This window comes from Pyrus communis, chromosome 13 (assembly GCF_963583255.1).
Source record: "Pyrus communis chromosome 13, drPyrComm1.1, whole genome shotgun sequence".
In the NCBI taxonomy this organism is placed as follows: Eukaryota; Viridiplantae; Streptophyta; class Magnoliopsida; order Rosales; family Rosaceae; genus Pyrus; species Pyrus communis.
Window position 1 is genome coordinate 14,517,989 of NC_084815.1, and position 6,897 is coordinate 14,524,885.

Here is a 6,897-nt window from a genome sequence, read left to right on the forward strand (position 1 = left end):
GCGCTTCCCCCGGTGCAAGTACAGCTGAAGACAACATTATGCTTATCTATTTTTTTTCCATATTTAGTAATTTACTAGTTATTTATACCCGCGCGTTGCTACGGGTTTTAAAGCAGAATGAAATGCTATATTAAAGACTTGAAAAATGAATTTGCAAAGCAATGACAACATTAATAACAAAGAAAATGGAAAAGTTGGAGAAAAGCTTGAATTGTGAGAAGGTAGGGATAAACATGAAAGTTTATGATTAGATCGCAGCACTTATAAGTGTTTTTGGATTAGGATGATCATACTTACAAACAAAATATTAGCAAATACTTTCATACAGGGATACAAAAAATATTAGAGCTATATATTCTACTTTAGCTGTTCTTTGTGCTCTAAAAACTAAACCAGCTTCTGTACACAAAAAATTAACAAATGCTGGTATACGGAGGTGCAAAAAATATTGTCCAGTTTTGTGCAGAAAGTGGTATTTACAAACCACCAAAGATATTAGACAATGTTTAATACAGAGTAGCAAAAGATGCAAAATATATTGTAGCAGAGGAGGAAACGTCTTATAGCAGGACCATTATCAATGTTGACATTGAGAAACCAACCTGTACAGAGAAAAATAATGCAAGGCATTTAGATAGTGATTAAGTTCACAGCTGAGCAGTTTTGAAGCAAAGAATTTAGCAAAATGAAACCACACTAACCCAGTTAATTTTTGGAGGGACTATCTGTTTTTGCAGAAACTGGAGGTGATTTTTTTTTCAGCAATTTGATAGGTATTTCATCAAATTCTTTCGGATCAACTTCTGAAATTTCTTCTGCTTCACTGTTTTAAATGACCATGAGTGATGAGCACATTTTATTGGATAAAACATAGAAAATGTTGTCTAACTATAATTCGTGTCTCTTTACTCAAATTGTGTCTTAAAAAAACAAAAAAAAAAAAAAAAAAAAAAAAAAAAAAGATTCTTGACAGGTATATATTAAGCAAAGCAAGATAGCCAGAACATATGAATATTTGAACACAGGGAAGTAAAATAAAAGTATCAGATTTTATGATACTATGGAGTTTGAATCTATACCTCTGTTCACTGCCAGTAAAAAGAGCTTTCCTCACAGACTCCCTCTTTCGTTTATGTAATTCTCCGCTTGTTTCAGGTGGTGAGGTCAAAGATAATACAGTAGTGGTAGATACTGTGACTGCTCTTGGTAAGATTTGTGGAGTTATTGGTTCTATAGCTGTATCATTAGACACATTGTAAACCAACACGTCACTTGAGTTGAAACTATTTTTTCTATTTCCGAATCGCAAGTGGAAAATCTTCTTTTGTCCAATCAGTCGCAAAAACTCATTTGGCAGTTGTTGTTGGTCAATCAATCTCTGATTCATGACCAAATCTTTGCAGGGCATACCAAAGAGTTTTTCTCCACCTTTTCCAATTATCAAAGCACTAATTTCATTAGTGTTGTCTTCAAGAATCAAATTAACTTTGTACCTATATTTAAAAATTGAATTCCATGAGTTTTTTTATGGTTTATAACTCATTCTTAACAATCAGAGCAAAGAAGTTTAAAGAACAGAGGTTACAGATTTGAAGTCATTTTTTAGTTGGAAAGAAACAGCATGGAATTGAAAATCGTAGAAAAAGTAAAAAAAGACAGAATAACAAACTTGCATATTGAATGTTACCATGGTATTGGAAATTGGTTGGGGTGTTTCTGACAGATGAGTTGTCCGGTCGACGGGTCCTTATGCATTTGTTTGGCACAGCTAGGGCAAGCATTGTACCACCAATCATAACGTGTATCAAAACGTTTGATAGATGCTTTACATAGGAATGTATCATTCTGTCACATGTTTTATGACACGTGTGTCATAAAAGAGCAACAACAAAATTAGTTTATGTTCAATATGTAAAAATGAAGGTAAATGTTTGAAAAAAAAAAAAAAAAAAAGATAGAAAAGCATAAATCATTTGTATACCTTATACAAATCAGGATCCAAAAAGGCCAGCTCATCTATTGTTACTCTTCTTGCTGTACGCAGAATTTCAGCTTCATTTGCCTGCCTTGAGGCAGTATTTTTACAGGGACTTTACAGGTTGAGAACCTGCAAGTTTAAAAAGAAAATAAGAAATTTTGAAAAATTAGCATGTTTAGAGGTTTGAACAGGAAGGACGATTTTAGAAGTGCACTAACATTGATTTATATGAGTTAACCTCCGGGATGTCTGGGTCGATGAAAAAAAGGGAGGAGCCAGTACTATTCAAGACGATGTTCTCTGTCAATGGCAAAAAATAATAATAGAATTGTAAAACAAATATTAGCAAATATGATAGATGAGTAAATGTTTTTAATTGGATGATAGATGTTTAAATGTGAGGAAAATATTGTAATGGATGCATATAAAAATGTGGTAAAATAATTTGAACATGTAATGCTAGAAACAAAATACAAACTGTAACAAACAGGTTCTAACAGTTTATAAATAAGAAAGAAAAAAAATAAGACATCAAAATTCTGTCCTAAAGAGTAACAATCAAATACACTAAAATTCCATAATGATAAAATAACGGAACAGTTTACAGCAAGAAATGTAAGAACATATTCAAATAAAGACAGAAAAAATGGGTATTAGTTAGATGAGCTTACCTAGGTAAATCTTGACTTTTAAACTTGTAAATACAACAATAATCGGCAAAGACAACTTCTGGATCGATAAAGAACAAAAAGCTTCTGCAATATTTTCCCACAATGTAACAGACAATTCTTCTTTTCTGTGCACAAAACAAATGAGAAACAAACACTAAATTTTCTTCCTAGCCTAATAGAGAAAATGATATTAACAAATTGGAATTGCAACAGTTAAAGAAAAGAACAACCTGATATTCTCAATGTGTATCTCACACTTCTGCACTATTCTTTGATTAATCTGTTTTGATTCCAATTGTTGGACCGCAGTTATATGGCCAATCACATCTTACAATTTAAAAAGTTAATACAAAAATAATGTCAAAACTCATTTCAGTGAAAAAACAACATAAATGTTTTTAATTGATGGACATGTAGATACACACACACACACACACACACACACACACACATATATAGACAAATACACACGTATTGATGTTACCTGTAAGAATATCATCGCTGTTCAGACGCGGATAGAGCATGTTGAAATCTAGTAGGAAAAACCTATGTCAAGGGATGGGTGGAAAGACGGTAGACAGTTTTTTAAACAATGATGTACCAGTAAATATAACCTGGGTTTCATACGGCACCACTTTATACTGTCCTCTGATGTTGATTGTGCGAAAATTCATGATTTCGTAACAACTACCAGAATCAATCTTTGAGGCTACCAGTTCATAATTGATGTCTGACGCAGATGCTTCAACCGCATTGTTCTTCGTAATTGATCACATGCCATATTAAGAAGAAAAAAAAAAAAAAAAAAGAATAATAACATAATTAAAAGACTTATGAGCAAGTAAATAGCGAAAAACATTATATTTTGGTACAGAGAGATTGAATGAGCACAGTGGGTAAATAAACTAACTGAAAATTTGTCAACTATCACAACCAAGATTTACAAAACACTTTAGACATGTTAAAAAATCAAACTGTTAAAAAAAAATATAAACATAAATATAAATTAACAAACTAACAATGAAAAATAAAAAAAACTTACTACATAACTATAACTGTTAAAATACTTAATTTGAATTATGAGAATGATGGCTTACTGTTTCATCAATCAAGATACACTGTAGTGTAACGTATTTGCAAACAGTTGTAGAAATGCTAGATTTTCATATCCTACAGACACGAATCTTTATTTTCTCCGCTTTAGTGTAAGGACGCAATTTTGCAATAGGGGTGACCTCAATTGTTTCCATTGAATCTATTAAAAGAGAGATAAATTTTATGAAGATAAGAATCAGTATAACACAAATCTGTAAACAAATATGAAAGAAATGATTGATTTCTTTCATTCCTAATTAAATAAATGGTTAAAATAATTTTAACATAACTATTACAAAACCGATAACCACTACATAAACTCGAAATTCCAAAAAAAAAAAGGACTGAGAAAAGAAATAAGCCAACCAAAAGTAATTAAAGAACTAAATTTGACAAAAAAAAAAAAAAACATTTCATATTACGATAGTAAAACAAATGATCAGAAATTAACATATGACAAAAAATAACTATTATGAAACACTTAACACATTATGAAAGCAGTAAAACAATAGTTGGAAAAAGCTAATTAAAGAGGAAACCAAATAATCAATTACCAAAAGTACAACAAAATCTGAAGCACTTGTCCCAAAAGGGAAAAGCAGGGTTAAGCAGATATAATCAATTACCTTCCCACACTGCAAATGCATAAACCAAAAAGAAAAACACTTACTAAGTTAGTTTTAATAAGTTAAGAAATAAATAAAAAAACAACTATGTCTGTGAGGTGGCATGGCTGTAAATTGTTGTTTTTTTTTTCCTTCCATAAATATAACTTTACATTAATGTGAAGCGGAAATAAACACAAATTTGAAACAATCAGGTATCCATGGTACTCAGCTAAATTTCAAAGCATTAACAACAAATTTAATATTCTATAGCCCCAAATGATCACCAGACATTTAACCAACTAATTAATAAAGCATTTGAGGATCACATGATTGAAAACCTAAATCTCAAGCTTTATATATCGATGTGCACGGAAGAGAACTAACTTGGCGACAAACAATATTAATGCAAATCTATAGATAAAGAAAGAAATCCAAAACGTTTGAACACAATTGTAGAACAAAGCACATTGCATTGTGATCTTGAATTGAACCCCCACTAACAATCTAATACTGTGAACTTATTTAAGTTCAAAAATAATATAAGATGTTAAACCTGAATTAACATTATTATCAAATAGGGAACGTTTGATAAAAGCAGCAAAGCAATGATTCAAAGGGGAAGACTAAAAAAGAAACCACATATTACAAAGAACAGACATCACTTACCAAAAGCGGAACAAAACGTCAAACACGTGTGCAGGCAGTAAACTGTAGAGTCAAGGAGATAATAAGAATTTTCCCACACTGCAAACAGACAAATTAAAAACATAAACACTTAGCAAATCATGTTTAAGAAGCTGAAAAGGAGAAAAAAAGACTAATTTTCTTAGATGTCATAGTTGGAAACTACATTTTTAATCCAGAAACCAAACCCATCAATTAGGGATGGACAGCTAGCCTGGGCTAATTAAAAAGCTCAACAAAAAACAGAACCAAAGAGTTACCCATCAATGCATAAGTAAAGGATTGACATAAAGAATAAAACAATGAATCATAAAAAGCAAGACCGCAAGTGACAATTCTAGAAGAGGAAAACAGAATGCTCACAACTCAAGCAACGGTATCAATATTGTTCTACTAAATTATACGTTATATGATGAGCATTATTTTGATTGAGATATCTCACATGTCAAAAAGTGAAGAAATTCCAACGAAGGTGACAACCACATTATATAAGGAAGAAACCTAGACCTAGTTGAACATGTATAATTTGTGAAAAATCACAGGTTGTATAAGGAAGATTTTGAAATATGCATTTGAAAATAGATACCATCTAATTATGCTGCTTCACAAACAATGCTACCGATGAACTTATCTTTCTCCCTTATGCTGGATTCGAATGATATAAACTAAGAAAACCCCATATTAAAAATCAATAGCCAAATACTAAACATACCATCTAATTCACCAATTGCATCCTCTGCATCTCTACCGTGATCCAAGTGAACAAAAGCATAACCCAGTGGTCTCCGAGCAACCCACACGCTGCGAAATTAACAATACAAAAAGATTAACAACCATCCTCCATAAAAATAACTCCACTTTATGAATATGTGGGTAAATGACTACAAACATTACAAAAGGTGTTGTTCTCTTTACCGATAAACTGCGGGATTCATCAACATCCGTCAAACTCCCACTTCAATTTTACAAAAGCAACACAAAAAAAAAATAAAAAAAACAGAAAACAAAGTTTGACAAAGGGGCACAGGGACAACAAAGTTGCAACAGATCGAGGAAAAATGTTGAATCAAACCATTGGATAACATCTTCTCACGCACCCAAAAAAACCCACAAAATCAAAACCACAAAAATCCAGTCTAAAACATCGAATCATATACTCAGATGCACAAGAGATAAACTAACAAATTCAAAATGAAATAAAAATAATTAACAATAAGCAAGCACACTATCCTTCGAATTAAAAGCACATAATTTCAAAACGCGTCACCTTAAACACAGATGTCTTTGCAGGGTGTAAATAAAAACCTTACATTGATTTCGTATTTTCCGAGCAACCACAGGCAGCATAATTGCACAAAACACCGACTGAAAGCAACAGCACGAAAATTTGAGGAAACAAAATGGGTGAAAGCAATAGTGAAGCAAAGTTGAACATGAGAGGAAACAAAACGGAACAAAACAAAACCCAAACAAAGTACCATGCGATGACCAACACGTGGGCCTGACAAAACTGTGTTGCAGCTGTAGCAAAAACAAACACAACCACAAAAAAAAAAAAAAAAAAGTGAAATGCAGTCCAATTTCGTCAAAGACAACCAACAAAGAGCATTGGTGTAATTTTACTGTACAAAAAGCTAACAACAACATCAAAGTACCATGCGATGATCAACACGTGGGCTTGACAAAACTGTGCTGCAACTGTAGCAAAAACAAACACAACCCATTAAAAACAAAACGAAACAAAGTCGAAGCCAAGCATAAGCAACAGATAAGACCAAACGAGGGCAAAGCTATAAATTCACTGTTCTAAACAGGGGAAAAATCCTCAGACTCAGCAGCAGCGAAGGGCAATTACGTCAAA